At 39.7% G+C, this 16417-nt stretch overlaps 1 pseudogene across 1 annotated transcript; it reads right to left on the reverse strand.

Moving 5' to 3' along the window:
* Window positions 1-2323: 2323 nt before the first annotated feature.
* On the reverse strand, window positions 2324-3466 carry LOC309856105 (protein N-terminal asparagine amidohydrolase pseudogene; annotated as a pseudogene). The gene has a single exon. The product of its transcript is annotated as a protein N-terminal asparagine amidohydrolase pseudogene (transcript).
* Between the last annotated feature and the right edge of the window lie 12951 nt (window positions 3467-16417).

The following is a 16417-nucleotide window of genomic DNA, read 5'->3' on the forward strand; positions in this document are numbered from 1 at the left end:
AATGAGAATACTGAGACTCAAGTTAAGTAGAAGTTTAAAATCTCAGACTCTGGAGCTGAACTCCAACACTATGAGATCTTGGACAGCTCAATCTTTCAGAGCCTCAGCTTTTCTAAAGTGAGGGTAAAAATAATATATAACTCCATAGGGATTTATACACACACACACACATACACACACACACACACACAACCCTTGAAAGTGCTTAGCACATTATCTGGTAAATAGCACATCATTGCTCCATAAATATTAGCTGTTGTCATTATCCAAGATTACTGAAGTAGTATAGAGATCAGATTCAAACCCAGGTCTCTCAGGTCTCAAGGCCCTAACTCCCTTCATTATAGCAGGAGTTTTCAGACCATAGCATGCTTCAGAATGACCTGAACACTTGCTAAAGCAGGTTACTAGGTTTTACCCCTAGAGTTTTAGGTCTGAGTGGAACCTGAGAATTTATGTTTCTAACAAGTTCCCAGGTGATGCTGATGTTGCTGGTCTGGAGATCACGCTACAGATCACTGCACAGAAGTCCTAAACTAGGGCTTCACTTTCAAAGAACATCTAAAAGCAGCTCAAGAGATTTTAGAAGATAATCAGGTAGGAACAATTCCAGAGCAACTGCATTCTAAATAGAGGATTATGGAAGCTGAGAGACTGCAGCTCTGTCTATAGAAAAGCACAAAGTAGGGTTGCCTTCTTAGAGCAAGGAACTTGCCCTTCCAATCACAAAAAGCTGTAAGCCAGTTCTTCATTCAGAGACTATACAGCTACTGTGAGCAGCATGAGAAGGCCCTAGGGGAGAACTCCTCTTCACTGCTCACCAGAGCCACAGTGGCAAACAGCCAACCCTGGGGGGTGTTTGGGTTTTTTTTTTTTAAACCATGTCCAAGCCACACTGTTGGCTCTAGTTCAGGCCTAAGCTCACATCTTGGGTATTTGGGAGCTAATGAGAGACACAGAGCCTGTAAATCTGTTTTAACAGTGAGTCCATGTGGCTAGGATGGACTTTTCCTTCCATTGGAATGACTACAAAATACTTCCTCACCAATAATTCATTCCAAAAGAGGATGGAACTTGAATACATGGGCTTCTCAGTTCTCCCACTAAGTAAAGTCCATGCTTAGAATTCTGTATCCTGAAACATCCATATTGACATTCCTAAACTCCCATCTCTAGTAGCTACCATCCAAGGTAACAATGCACAACACAGGGCTTATGCTAAGCTCCTCTCCCCACAGTTTCTTAAGGCCCTCTGCTCTATGCTTAATACCCATTGATCTATTTCTATGACATACTCTCAATTATTTAGTCCCCCACACACACCATCACAGGCATCCCAAAACTAGATTTCAGTCTCTGGCTAGACAAACTTTCCCTAAATTTTCCCATAAACATTGGTTTGAAATACAGTTCTTTGGTATAGGCTCCTCAAAATGCAAATATCCTTGGCAGAGTAACACTTTAAAGCACAGTAAGTCTTAATACTCAAGTGTCAGTGATTCTGGGAGTCCTTTCCCAGCAATTTAGGAAAACATGGGGCATAAACCTCAAGCTCCTTCAGAGCTAGGTATATGACTGACACATGTGTATATTCAGTCCCCAAGAAGACCCTGCTTCTATTTATTTGGGAAAGGCAGTTGAGTGTCTATGTGCATTATCTGCTAAGTCTTTCAAAACACACCTATACACTGAAAATGTAGAAATTTTAGATTACTGTCCCAGGCCCCCAATTTTTAATTTTGTAAACAATAGATAGCTTCTTTTGAGGAGAGTGAAAGATATTCTCTTTCTCTTTCTCTCTCTCTCATCTCCTCATCTAATGTTACAACTGGGAAGCCCTTAACAAATACCTGTTGCCAACATTTCTCTATTGGAGGTATGTATTGGAATATGCTAGGTCCCTTTTATTTTTATTTTTATTTTTATTTTTTTTATTTAAATTCAATTTAGCTAACACACACTATATGATTAGTTTCAAGGGTAGACATTAGTGATTCATCAGTTACATATAATACCCAGGGTTCATTACATCAAGTGCCCTCCTTAATATCCATCACCCAGTTACCCTGTGACCCCACCTACCTCCCCTCTAGCATCCCTCAGTTTGTTTCCAAGAGTTCAGAGTCTCTTATAGTTTGCCTCCCTCTCTGTTTTCATCTTATTTTATTTTTCCTTCCTTTCTCCTATGTTCATCTGTTTTGTTTCTTAAATTCCACACAGGAGTGAAATCATATGGTATTTTTCTTTCTCTGATTGACTTATTTGGCTTAGCTCAATACCCTCTACTTCCATCTATGTTGTTGTAAACAACAAGATTTCATTCTTTCTTTCTTTCTTTTTTTTTTTTTTGCCAAAATAAGATTTTATTTTGAAAGTCATTTCAAGGGACAGTAAGGAGGGAGACCTAGGACGCGGCAGATGGAGACTCGGATGCGTGTTCTTTGCAGGCCCCACGGTGGTCCGTCAGGCCGGCAAGTTGCTTTCTTTGGTGATCCCGTGTTCAGCTTCCGGGAGAAGAGATCTTTTCCCACAAGCCACCTTCATTCTTTTTGTAGAGCAGAGCCTTATTTCCAGGAAACAGTGCGCTGGTGGGAGATGGGTGTTTTTTTTTAAAACATCAAGGTAGACCTAATATGTGCCACAAAGTGGGGCGGCTCAGCCAGAAGCGAAGTGGAAAGGTTCTCTAGCATCTGCTTGTCGTCTTGCTGTAGCCAGAAGTCGGCGTGCGGGAAGGGCACCCAGGAGTAGGGCCCCAGACGTAGCTGTTCGGTCTCTGCATCATAGATACTAATCATTGGTCCTCCTGTTAAAGCCCGGGCAGCCCGCAGCGCCTCCTCCGGGCTCTGGTCTGGGAAGGATGCTCGGTAAATCTCCGCGGTCTTGATGTTCACAGCGATGCCGTAAATGATTGGAAAGTGGTTTTCATTTTCTTCCCGGTCATTTAATTCTGTCACACATAACGTCACTAAGTGAACGTCCTCCTCCTGTCTGTCAAATTCACTAAGAAGCTGATGAGTAAGTTTTTGTGACAACTGCCTGTCGTCACTGAAGCCTCCCACGAGGTGCACCTCCAGCCTTCCACACTGGGCGTGATCGGAGAAGGACTTTATGGAGCTCATGATCAAGGGCACCTCCGCTCTGGTGTCCGTTCCATCGCAGTGGGTCAAGCAGGTGGCCCCGTTACCTGTGTGCCTCAGGACCACGATGTGACAAGTGGTGGCATCATCAGAACCCAGAATGGAGATGGAGCCATCCTTTGGGGAGGTCACTGCCAGCTCTCTTTGCTGAACATACAGAAGGCCCTGGGGTCCCACTTGTTGAACAGACTGACCTCTAAGAAGTCTGGCTCTTTCCTCCAGAGGCGGGTGGGCTCGCACGAGGTCCCCGGCGGACTGCGGCAGCCACACTCGCCGCCCTTCGACGAGCAGCGGCATCGCGGAGGCGGCCGCCCCGGCAGGCCCAGGGAGGCGGCCGATTTCATTCTTTCTGATGGTTGAGTAGTATTCCTATATATATGTATAAATACACATCTTCTTTATCCATTCACCTGCCAATGGACATCTGGGCTCTTTCCATATGTTGGCTCTTGTGGACATTACTGCTATAAACATTGGGACACAGGTGCCCCTTTGAATCACTGCTTTTCTGTCCTTTGGGTAAATACCTAGTACAGCAATTGCTGTGTCATAGGGTAGTTCTCTTTTTAACTTTTTGAGGAATGTCCGTATTGTTTTCCAGAGTGGCTGCATCAGTTTACATTCCCACCAACAGTGTAAGAGGGTTACCCTTTCTCCACATCCTGGCCAATATCTGTTGTTAATTTTAGCCGTTCTGACCAGTGTGAGATGGTATCTCATTGTGGTTTTGATTTGTATTTCCTTGATGCCAAGTGATGTTGAATTAAGTCACCTTTTAAAATTATATATACCTGGGTCCTATTCCAGATATACTGAGGCTGGGTCTCAATTCAAGGGGAACGTAGGCATCCAGAATTTCAGAAAAACATAACTCTTACTGCTTCCAGTACATATACCTAGTTGATCTCATTCAAACTCATCATTTTAAAGATGTAGAACCTGATATCCAGTGAGGAAAGCCACTCATCCAAGGTTACACAACCTGTTAGTAACAGAACTGACTCCCCAGTCCAATCTTGAAAGAGTCAATTAATTGCCTTTACTCACAACATTGTCCAGAACTGCTCTCTCTGTGTGCCTTATAAACTTAAATGTATACAACAAAAGCTATAAAAGAAAGGACACAAAGAGAAGGATAAAGAAAAAAAAAACAGGAAGAGGGAAACAGAAAGCATGGTGGATTTCAAACTATTCAAGGAGTTAGATGGAGATAAGAACCTGTGAAGGTCTGAAATTTCCAATACTTACTAGCTAGACAGGTTCTGCATAGAAATTATTTGAAAGTCACACTGCAAACACTATTGGGAATTTTATGATCCCTGAGCTCAGTGGCTGTCATCTTTGTATTGCTATTAATCAGCCAGGTTTGGTCTTCCATTCCCCAGTATAATCTCCTCAATTGTCCTTAGCCCTAGGCTACACTATGTGATACTTTCACCCCATATTGAGCCTTGCCCAATCTTCTGTCTCTTTGCAGGTCAGACAGGCTCCCATACATCCTTTCTGTGTTAAAGCCACCTGCAGAGTGGCAGAGACAAAGTCTCCATGGACCTAAGTTACATGAGTTTGTTTTCTTTTCAGATTTACTTGAGGATGGGGGAAGCTGGAAGCCTCCAAAGCTTTTTCTACCAATGCATCAATGACATCCAGTCTAGAGGAGGGATTTCCAGCTATGACAATTTTCTATTTGAAATAGGATCCTGAAAAAAAATTAAAAAAAGCTTTCGTAAATTCAAGGTTAAGAAAGTGGTTGGGGGGTTTGGTAACACTAATTTTTCAATTACCTTAACCTTCTGCCAATGCACAAGTAATCCTTGCCTTCTGCATTTGTGATTTTTGTTCTTCTGAACCTTGATAAAGGAGGTCATGAAATGATGCGGAAGTCATTTTAGGTATAGCTTTCAGCTTCCCATCTCATTTCCCAAAGTATCTGTCACATAGTTTCTCTTGTCATACAAGCTCCCTCTACTCAGTCTTACCTCCCACCTTACTGAAATCAAAGTCACACTAAGTGAGCTCCCTAGAACTACCTTCTCCCTACATTTCTACCCAACATTCTATTTTCTTCTTTGTATCACCTATCTTCTCTGCAATGACTGTCTATATCCATCTACTTGCCCTTCTCTTAACCTCCAGCATTCTGACTTCTATCTTCACCACTCTTCTATACTCCTCTACTTTCATCAGTAAACCCATGAAATGAAATAATAGTGGTAGAGCATATTGGCACAGTGGAGAATTGGCACAGTTCCTGACACAGAATAAGTACTCAATAACATGGTACATCTTCTGAAACATAAGCAAACGTATGCATGTACCCATGCATATGCATGTACACACACACACACAGAGTCAATTCCAAAGGCTTTCATTCTTTATCTCTTTGTGGCATTTGACACTGTTGACCACTCTCCCTCCATTCTTGAATGTTTCTGTCACTATGCATTAGTGTAGTGTCTTCTTACTCTTTTCTTTTTTCTTCCAATCTCTTCCAAATGTGGTCACATCCTAAGATTCACAACTGAAATTCCTTATATCTCTAGATTCTCTTTCATAGATCACTACTCCTCTAACTATAGTCCATGTACTCACATAGCTAAGCACATAGCACAACTGGCATTTTTTTGGTAACAAAGCTTTCTTGATGAAGGAAGCAGTGCATTGATTTGCATTGATTTACATTCTGCCCCAAGTGTCTCCTCTTACCATGTATGATGTATCATGTATATATATATATATATATATATATATATATATCTTACCATGTATCATGGCCCAATGCCCCAAGATTTTTTACACTGTTACAACTTCAGTATTCATCTCTATTCAAATAAAGTTTATTCAAATTAGCATCTCTAACCCCAGCTTCTTCCCAGAGCTCCAAACCTATATCTTAGATGCCTGCTAGATTCCAACCACCACCAGCAACCTGGATAGTCAACAAGTTAAAAACTAAACTCATACCTGAAATCCTTTGGGGGGACAAAAAAACAAACCTGCATGTTTCCAAATATGTCTTTTATACATATTTTTTAATCATACACATTCATTTTCTTTGTAAAAAAATTTTAAAGTTACAAAAAAGTCCACTTTGTATACCATCAGCAATCAAGGTCCATTCCTCTCCTCCTCAGAAATAACATTGATAGTTTGGGTTTGAGTATCATTCTAGATCTTTTCCTACACATTTGCATACATATGGAATATGTCACTGTAGAAAACATAGGGCACTGTTTTTTTTTTTAAATCTCAGTGTTATAATGTATTATTCTCAAATTGTTCTTTGCAATCAACAAAATATTTGGTAGATCTTTCCACATAGATATATTTCATTTTTTTTTAAGTACCGAATAGTATTCCACAGAAAAGACATCCATAGTTTATTTAGCTTTTCCTATAAATAATGAACTTTGTGTCACAGACACTGCTGTGTTCAGGAAACCATTCTATTACCCTCCTGGGCACACAAAAAGTCACAGGTGGGCAACATGACTAGACCTGGCCAATGGAATGTGAATGGAAATACACATTCTATTTTTAGCCCTGGCACTAAAATCTACAACAAACTCCTCTGCTCTCTCTCCCTTCTATTGTGACCATGTGGGCCATATGTGGAAGATGGTGGTATTACAAGATGGGAGAAACAGGATCTCTGAATAACTGTGAGGATGATCTAAGTGAAGAGAGAGATGCCATGTTAGTAGGCAATATATCATTATGGTGTTAAGTCACTAAGACTTTAGGATTGTTTATTACATCTATCATTGCTTAGCCTGACTAATACAGACCTTAAGGTTGTTTCCAGATTTTTACTATTTCAAACAATGTTGCAGGGAATGACTTCTGTATATGTGGAGTTGTTTTCCTATAATAAATTCCTCCCTTACAATTTATCATTTGCTTTAACTCAGATCTCATGGTCATTGTTCACTACTACCGTTTTTTGGCCCTCCTTCTCATAATCAAATAATTACAGTTACTTTTTACTTGGTAACGTCTCTTGCATTTCTCCCTTTCCCACCCCGTGTTAATATCAACCTAGTCCAGGGCCCCAGCCTCCTATCTGGTCTCACTGCATCAATCCTCTACACATTCTAATCTAGCCTCACAACCAGCTGATCTAAGTTTCATAAACTTCCACTTTAATCATGTCACTATTCTTGCTTAAGAAATGATAAGGAAAATGTGGTCCATATACACTATGGAGTATTATGCCTCCATCCGAAAGGATGAATACCCAACTTTTGTAGCAACATGGACGGGACTGGAAGAGATTATGTTGAGTGAAATAAGTCAAGCAGAGACAGTCAATTATCATATGGTTTCACTTATTTGTGTTGCATAACAAATAGCATGGAGGACAAGGGGAGTTAGAGAGGAGAAGGGAGTTGGGGGAAATTGGAAGGGGAGGTGAACCATGAGAGACTATGGACTCTGAAAAACAATCTTAGGGGTTTTGAAGGGGCGGGGGGTGGGAGGTTGGGGTACCAGGTGGTGGGTATTATAGAAGGCACGGATTGCATGGAGCACTGGGTGTGGTGCAAAAACAATGAATACTGTTATGCTGAAAAAAAAGAGAAAAAGTAAAAACTCAATTTAATTAAAAAAAAAAAAAAAAAAGAAATGATCACTAGCTCCTTGTTCCACATCAGATAAAATATAAACTCCTTGACCTGACACTTAAGGTCACAATTGAGTCCCATTCTACCTTTCTAACCTTATTATTAGTTTCTTACCCAAAGAAACTGCATTTCAGTTGGAAGCACCTTCTCTTAAATCTGAATTTATTTAATATATTCATAATGCTGCTTTTGCTTATTTATTTGACTCCTACTCATTTCTTAAGACCAAGATTATACCCTTTTTCTTCTGTGAAACTATCTGTGATCATTTGATCTCACAGGAATTGCCAAGTCCACAAATTCCTTTAGCACTTTTACTTCCTCATGTGGTTCATGGATACTGTCTCTTTAACCTTTAAAACAATTTCGCCTGCCACATCAAGACCTCCCTGTAGAATTATGCCGTCTCCCTGCCTCAGGACATCATCTCTCTGAAATCTATCATACACCTTCTTCTTTCCCACTTAGGAGTACTGTGCTCCCTTCCTTTTTGTCTCTCTTCCATCACTCATATTTCTTCTTCTGGGATTATAAAAATAAATATTCTCATAACTCAAGCCCAATGGCTCTTTCTCTTCTGGCTTTCTTTCACTGACCCAGATAGACTCCCTCATTTCTGTTGCTTAAATTTGGGTCAAAATGGGTACAGATGGGAAGTTACAACTGTTGCTACTTCAAGAAAAGTGGGAGGGGGTCCCTGGTGACTCAGTTGGTTAAGCATCTAACTAACTCTTGATCTCAGTTCAGGTCTTGATCTCAGGGTCATGAGTTCAAGTCCAGCATTGGGCTCCATGCTGGGCTTGGGGTCTCCTTAAAAAAAAAAAAAGGAGAAATGTGGGAGCAGCAAAGATCTTGTGGTCATTTTGGGAAGTTCTTGGGAATTTTCACAAAAGATATCAGAGGCTAGGTATCAAAATGGGTAGAAGCACCCCAGAAGTGATGAAAGGAGATGAATGGAGAAATGAAAGGAGAGAATGAGGCAGTCTGGAGAGGGGAGGTGGAAATGAAAGCAGAAATTGGGGCAGATATGCAAGTAGATCCTTGGATTGAGAAAATTCGGTGGATGGAAAGTAAGGGCCAAATGTTTAAAAGGTGAAAAGATTACCACTCCTAAGCAGCCAAGAATCTATGGTGGCCCTGAACATTTTCTTCTTTGTTCCATTTGTGTTTCAACCAAAAGCTCTAATTACAGTTGATGAGTGTTAAGAGCACTGCTGATGCAACCAAATTAAAGAATGAAGAGCCATATGCTTTAAAGTGAAATTAGACATGATAAAAAAAAAAAAAACTTGTACAGCATCCTTTAAAGTCCTTGAAAGTGCCAAAAGTCCTATTCAGAATCTCTGCAAAAGCCCTCGTCTTACTTTATCCCACTCATAATTAAACCAGCTTTTCAAAGTACCAGCACTAAAACTTACTTATTCAATTTTATAGTTAATTTTATTTGATTATTAGTACAACAGTATTGCTCACGTGAATTTTTGTAACAATTATACAATTTCAGCTATGCCATGGAACAAATTAGATTTATGGATGCATCTGTAGAAGTATCCATCTTTAGCAAGTTCCTGATATAACATGCACTCCAAGGTCCAAACAACTGTCTTACAGCCCAACTTTAAAACATCACCTATTACTTACTTTTCTATGTGTTTGTTTCTTGCCTCATCAAACAACCCATAAGCAACTCAGAGTTAGGGAACCTACCACTTTCATTTCTTACCCAGTGTTTCCCCAACCCTGGGCCAGGCACACAGCCTATATCTTCTTCAGAACTGGGTTCAGATAAGAATTCAGTTGAATAGCAAATTAAACCTGCCTTCTCCGTACTTGTTCCTTTCACGTTCTCTCTTCCTTCACTACTACACTTCTTAAAACAGTAATCCGTCAGGGCAAGTCACTCAACTTCTTTGACATAGTTTCTACACCTGTATCTTGAGTATGTAATAATTTACTTTACTGATGTAAAATGTTGAGGAAGTGGCTATTTAATAAAAGTGGTCCATCATTATTATCTTACTCCTTGGCTCACTATCAATGAGTTACTGTTACTAACAGTGAAAGTCAGAACCACCCCCTTTCAGGTGTGCTACAGTGATAAAAGGATTGAGTACCACTCTCTGAAGTGGTGACTCCATAATTTAGTCTTCATAACTGCCTTGGGGATCTTTGATGGACTCAGGAGGGCTTCCCAGGCTTGATTTGCACAGATGCCTTTATGTTCACTAAAGGTACACAGAAAGAGGAGGGTTTCCAGCATATGTAAATTCAGATGTTTCTAGGAGTGCTTCATGCACTACACAGTAACATTCCCTCTGGGCTGAGGATGGGGCTGCTTTGAGGTAGCTAGGAGCTTTTCCAGAACCAAAAGTTCAGTAAGGTATGTGGGCCTTACTCTCCAGAAAGGATCTCCAAAACCATAATCAGCTGCTCACCCTATCAAAAACAACATACCCTCGTATATGTATATATTATATAAAATAGTAAATATGAAAAAATACTAAATATTAGATATGGATTTTTTAAAAAATCATCTGTCCCTAATCTTTCTAGCTATGTACTTTGGTGCACAAGAGACCCTCAAGGCAAGGTTCATTGTTATTGGGATGTTTATGAATTTGTATTTCAAAGTAAAAAAGGGGGGCAATCTGCACTTAGTTTCCACTTCCTTCCCTGTTATTTGTGTCTCAGCCCATTTGGCCTAGGATTCTTCTGGCACCATTCTACTGAATATGTTCTCTTTGAGGTCATCAATATCCTAAGTATGGAATCAAGTAGGCCTCTCCTGTCATCATCTTTCTTGACCTCTGTGTAGTATTTGCACACTGTGGACCACACCATCCATCTCTTCAGGTTTTCCTCCTAGCTCTCTGATTATTCATTCTCCTCTTCCAACAACTTTTCTTCCTTTGCTTATCTTTTAAATGTTGCTGTTTCTAGAACTCTCATTCATAATGCCCTTTCCATATTTTGCAAACTCTCACAGAGAAATCTTCTTCACTCCCTTAGCTTCAACTACCTCATTGATGATTCATGTTTTTATCTCCAACCTACACATTTTTCCTCCACCCTAGACCCATATATTCAACTATCTACTGAATCTCTTCAACTACTCTCCATTAATGACACCATCATCTATAAAGTCTTCTAAACTAGAAATCTGGGAGCCACAGAAAATTTTCCTTCTCTCTGGTATCCACATTCGATTGTCCACAAAATACTATTATAACATTCATTGGAATTGCCTCTTGATCATATTCCCTCCTCATTATTTCCACTGTCACTGGCTTTGTTCTCACCCTTATCACCTCTCACTTGGATTTTTTGCAACAGTCTTTCTAATCGGTCTCCCACCATCCATTCTTGCCTCCTTCCAAACTGCCCTCCATGTAGCTGTTGCAGTGAACTTTGTAAACTACCAGTACTATATCATGCTTCTGCCCCCCAAAATTCAGTGTTAAATACAAATGCTTTACTATGGCATAGGGAGGTCCTTCACAGTCACTCTAATTTCCTTTTCTATCAAGATCATCTGACATTGTTTCAGTCAAACTGAACTTCTTGCAGATCCCTGAACACTCTAAGCCCTTTTTATTTCTGTGACTTTGCAAATGCTCTTCCTCATGCCTGAAATGACTTTTCCATTCTTCCCCATTTTTGAAACATAACTCAAATGTCACCTCCTTTATGAACACTTCCTTTGTTCCCCTGGAGCGAGGGGAGACTATGCCTCTTCTGAGTTTGCATTTTGTCCAGGCATCTAATCATCTCATTTATTAATCTGTATTTCAATAATTTGTGTGCACCTTTGTCTTGAAGGTAGATCTGTGTGTAGAGCGATAAATGAAATAAAAGCAGAAAATGGTATCTTATGTGTCTTTATACCTTCATACCTACTACAGTGCCTGGCACATAGTAGATAATCAATAGCAATTTGGTGAAATGATAAATATGGTTGGCTGCCTAGAAAGGCACTAAACCAATAAAATCATAATAAAGCAAAAAAAAAAAAAAATCTCCACAGAGTTACATGCATGCATTGAGACCCATGGATTACTTGGATTCTTAGCATCTGGGTTCACAGTTAATGACTACATGAATTCTACTCTAAAGGTGCCTAAGGCAATAATGAAAGATTCTATAGCAGCAACCAGAGCTACAATAACCAGGAAACTAATTTACTTAGTTATGGAACTGTAATATCTTTTTCTATTCTTAAGTACATTCCTTCTTGGCACTGAAGAAGAAAAACACTAACCCTTAGGCTAGTGGTGGAAGTGGGAGTGGAGGGAGGGAGTGAGGATTAGCTGACTTCTTCAGTCTCATTCACACATTTTGGTTTCCATGGAAGAGAGAGAGCACACGTGTGATGTCGTCAAGACTACAAAATCTTTCCTCGTCACTCTTTTCTCCAAAGAAGTCAAACCTCTTTTAAGAACTCTATCCTCTGACTTACGCTTACCCACCTTCACTTGTCACACAAAAGAGAACCTTTATCAAGGGAGGAAAGTCTATGATATTTCAGTATGTAGTCAATCTAGTCACCTCTTTTATCATCATACCAGAGTGTGTCTTGATGAAGCTTAATATAGCACAGAAGAAAGAGATTTACAGAGCAGGAGTGAAAATCCAACGCAGTAGAAAGAAAGTGGTTAAAGGCAAAAAGTGAGTCAGCTCTACAGGCACAGCCATAGCTGATGGTACCAAGGAAAACATGGACATTCAAAAAATTTTCACCGAGGTTTGCTGACCAACTTTGTTGCCAATGCCCTATGTTCTCACCAGATTAATTAGTACTAGGAAAAATGTTCAATAAGCACCTGGCAGTGCAGTTTGATTCTCTGCTGTGGACTGAATTGTGTGTCACCAAAATTCATGTGTTGAAACCCTAAACCCCAATGTGATGGTATTTAGAAGTGCTTCTCAGAGATCATTACGTTTAGATGAAGTCATGAGGGCACCACCCTCATGATGGGACTAATGGCCATAAAAGAAGAGACACCAGAAATCTTGTTCTTTGACTCTCTTCATCGTATGAGGACACAGTAAGAAGGCATCCATCTGCAAGTCAGTAAGAGCACTGTTACAGAACCCAACCATCCTGATCTCAGATTTTTAGCCTCCAGAACTATGAGAAATAAATGTATATTGTTTAAGCCACCCAGTCTGTGGCACTTTGTTATGGCAACCCAAGGTGACTAAGATACCCTCCTGGGATTCTCCTTAAAGGTAGCAACTCCAAGTTATTAGTGGTGAGTTAATTTAGTGTATACTATCTGTATCTGTTCCCAGTTCCCCTAACTCTTCCATTCTTCAAGAAGCTCAAGAGAAGTTTCAAATTGCAATGAAGCAATTCTTCCGGCTCCTCTTGTTTGTTTTCCTCAAGGCTATGTTCATGTGAACAATTCAAGACATTTCCAGCTTTATGCCTTTTATTCCTAAAATTTCAAAGAAGTTTGCAGATTAGACAAAGTTCTCCTCATTTCCAGTCCAAGTTTCCATTTCCGCTATGAATAAGAAGTAGAATAAGGCTGCAGTTCCATGCTGCAGTTGGAAGAAAAGTCAGTATTCTTGGGAAAGAATGCAAGCACAAGGGAGGATTTTGAAAGGAAGCAATATTCTTAGGTAAGGATGGGAAGAAATGGTTAATGGGAGGGGGAAGTAATATTGATAAAAAGCGGATGCCTCCTACTGCAGGTTTGGAGTGGACAGCAAATGAGGGGGAATAGCAATGGCTGATGTAATATGCCCTTCTGTCATTTCTAGAGATCCTGACACAATTTCCCCAGAACTTGATTGACTTGGAAAGTATTCACTTGGAGGATTCAATGTTAATGAACTACAAATGAGTATCTACCTCACAAGGCTGTTGGGAAAATTAAATGAAATAATATATGGAAAGTGTTTAGCATAGACCCTGGCTTATAATACTCAATCCATAAATGGAAGCTGTCACTATAATTGCTGTTGTTGCTGTTGGTGGTGGTTAAATTAGGGTTTCCTTGTTATGGTAACTGTTCCTGTTAATGGTAGGTTTTCCCTGAGTTGGTTTTGTCACAACAGCAACTGTAATAAAGGGAGACACGTGAGTTGATAGCAGTCCTGGACAATAACCTGAAAAACAGTGAATCAAGAGATCAATGAAATGCACCATCTATCCCACTACACAAACTTAGGAGTCATCAGTGACATCTCCCTCTGTCTCTGCCCCTCACTCTCAATCCACCACCAAGCTCTATTTATTTCTTCTCTTAAATATCTATTGACTGGCTAGCTAACTGTTCTCCCAACTTCTCTTATCCCTCCCCAATGGTCTATTCTTCACAAAAAGGTCAGCATAATCTTCTTAATGTGTAAATTATGACATCCTATTGACCATGACAGTGTAAACACATACATTTATCTCCACTCCTTTGGCAGACCTCACTAAAATGATCATTCCAGGAGAGATGATGATAACAATACAATTTTTGAAGCTAGAAAGTAGAAATACAAGGGTAACTGACTTAGCAGACCTAAGGAAATTGAATCCAAAACTGGCAGTGTGAAAAATTAATAAGCAAAACAATTCACAACAAAGAACTTCCAGAAGTTCAGTAATTGGTGGTACCACTACTTCTGGAATTGGGGGTGAAATTGAGGCTGAAAACGAGAATATGCTTAAAATTTTATTAACTAGTTAGATCTCGATATCCCATCTATAATTTCACACTATTGGGTGATTGTTTCTGCCATCCTCCCACCAGAATATGTGAGATTTATTCTCTGGAGAGAGTAAAAAGAAAGGTTTCTGGATTGGGGAAACATTGAACACAGTTGAGGCAGAGGTTCTATATGAAAACAGAAGAATCGAGAAGTTTACATATTGATTGTTGAGACTCCTAGCCTCTTGGCTCTCAGAATTCTGGCAATCAGACTTATAGCCTTCAAGCAGGGTATTAGAGTATTCTTCTTTGGGAATATAAAAAAAGAAAGACTTAAAGATACTTGTATAAAGGGTTGTTCAAAGAAAAAAGCCAACCAGATCATCTTGTAGTAAAGCCCCTTTGTAGCAGACAAACTCTAAAATGATCCTCAACAGGTTACACTTCCTGGTGTTCATTCCTTCATGTAATTCTCTCCCCTGGAATGTTGTTGGGACCTGTGACTTCCTTTTAACCAACAGAATATGGCAAAGATAATGGGATATACTCCCATGATTAAGTTACATTATATAAGGTCTGCCCTAGCATACTGGAGCCAGGGTCTCTTCTTGTGGGCTTGATGAAACAAGAAGCCATGCTGAAGAATCCCACGTGGCAAGGAACTGCCAGTACCTTTAAGGAACAGTGGGTGGCCTCTAGCGAACAGCTAACAAAAAGCCAGGGCCCTCAATCATATGGCCACAAAAAAATAAATCCTGCCAAAAAACTGAATGGACTTGGAAGAAAATTATTCCCCAGTCAAATTTCCAGATAAGAATGCATCTTAAACAACACTTTGATTCATCCTGTGCAGAAGGCCCAGCTATGCCAAGCTTGAATTCCGGATGCATAGAAACTATGAGATAATCGCTGTGTGTTCTTTTAAGTCACAAACTTGGTGGTAATTTGTTACACAGCAATAGAAAACTCATGCAATCATAGTCTACAAGTCTTATTAAGCATTCTGATTTTCTAATCAGCTTTTAAGGAACCTACTTATAAACATGAGCAGATAGCCAAGGATGATGACATATCTGAGGAAAGCCTCTGATATCAAAGATAGAAATCTAAACAAACAAATCAAAAACTTAAAAAAAGAGAGAGATGAAAAATAACCATTAATATCAAAGAGATTAGAAAAGATATTGCATCCACTAAACAAGAACAAGGTGATATTTTTATTTTTTATTTTATTTTTTTATACTGAGAGAAGACAAAATTACTATTTAAAATTCTTTGAAATTATTATCAGAGAGTTATATAATAAGGAATTTGTATGGTCTTTTATCCCAGGTTCCTGGGATGGAGCTTCTATACCCTTGGAATTTCTTGAGTGATAGGATTGTCTTTGTTATTCATGATAAGCCCCTTGAACCATGTTTGAATTTATACTAATGAGGTGATTTATGGTGGGATCCTAGGTAGTTTCAGGATGGAAGCTGGCCATTCTGGAAAGACTAAAAAGACTAACCATGAGTGTTAGGGCTTTGAGCCAGTTGGTATCAGTTCGACTTGATCTCTGAGGAGAAGGAGGGAGTTGGAGATTGAGTTCAATCACATGGTCAGTGATTCGATCATGTCTAATAATAAAGCCACACATATACAAAAAGAAATCTCTGGACACCAGGGCTCAGGTGAGCTTCCTGGCTGGTGAGTACATTGATGTACCAGGAAAGAGCATCCTGACTCCACTGGTGGGGTGGGGGCATGTACACTTGGAAGCTCCATATTTGATAACCTCCTAGAACTCACTCTACAGATCACTTCTTTTGGCTAGGCTAGACTTCATTTGCATTCTTTGTAATCAAGATGTAATAAGAAGTATCCACCTTTCTGAGTTCTATTGTTCTAGAGACTAATCAAACCTGTGGGAGTCATGGGAACCTCTGAATTTGTAGTCAGTAGGAAAGAAATGTGAGTGTCTTGGAGAACTCTGAATTTGTGACTGGCATCTGAAATGAGGGCAGTCTTTTTG

This window comes from Mustela nivalis (assembly GCF_964662115.1).
Source record: "Mustela nivalis genome assembly, chromosome: X".
In the NCBI taxonomy this organism is placed as follows: domain Eukaryota; kingdom Metazoa; phylum Chordata; class Mammalia; order Carnivora; family Mustelidae; genus Mustela; species Mustela nivalis.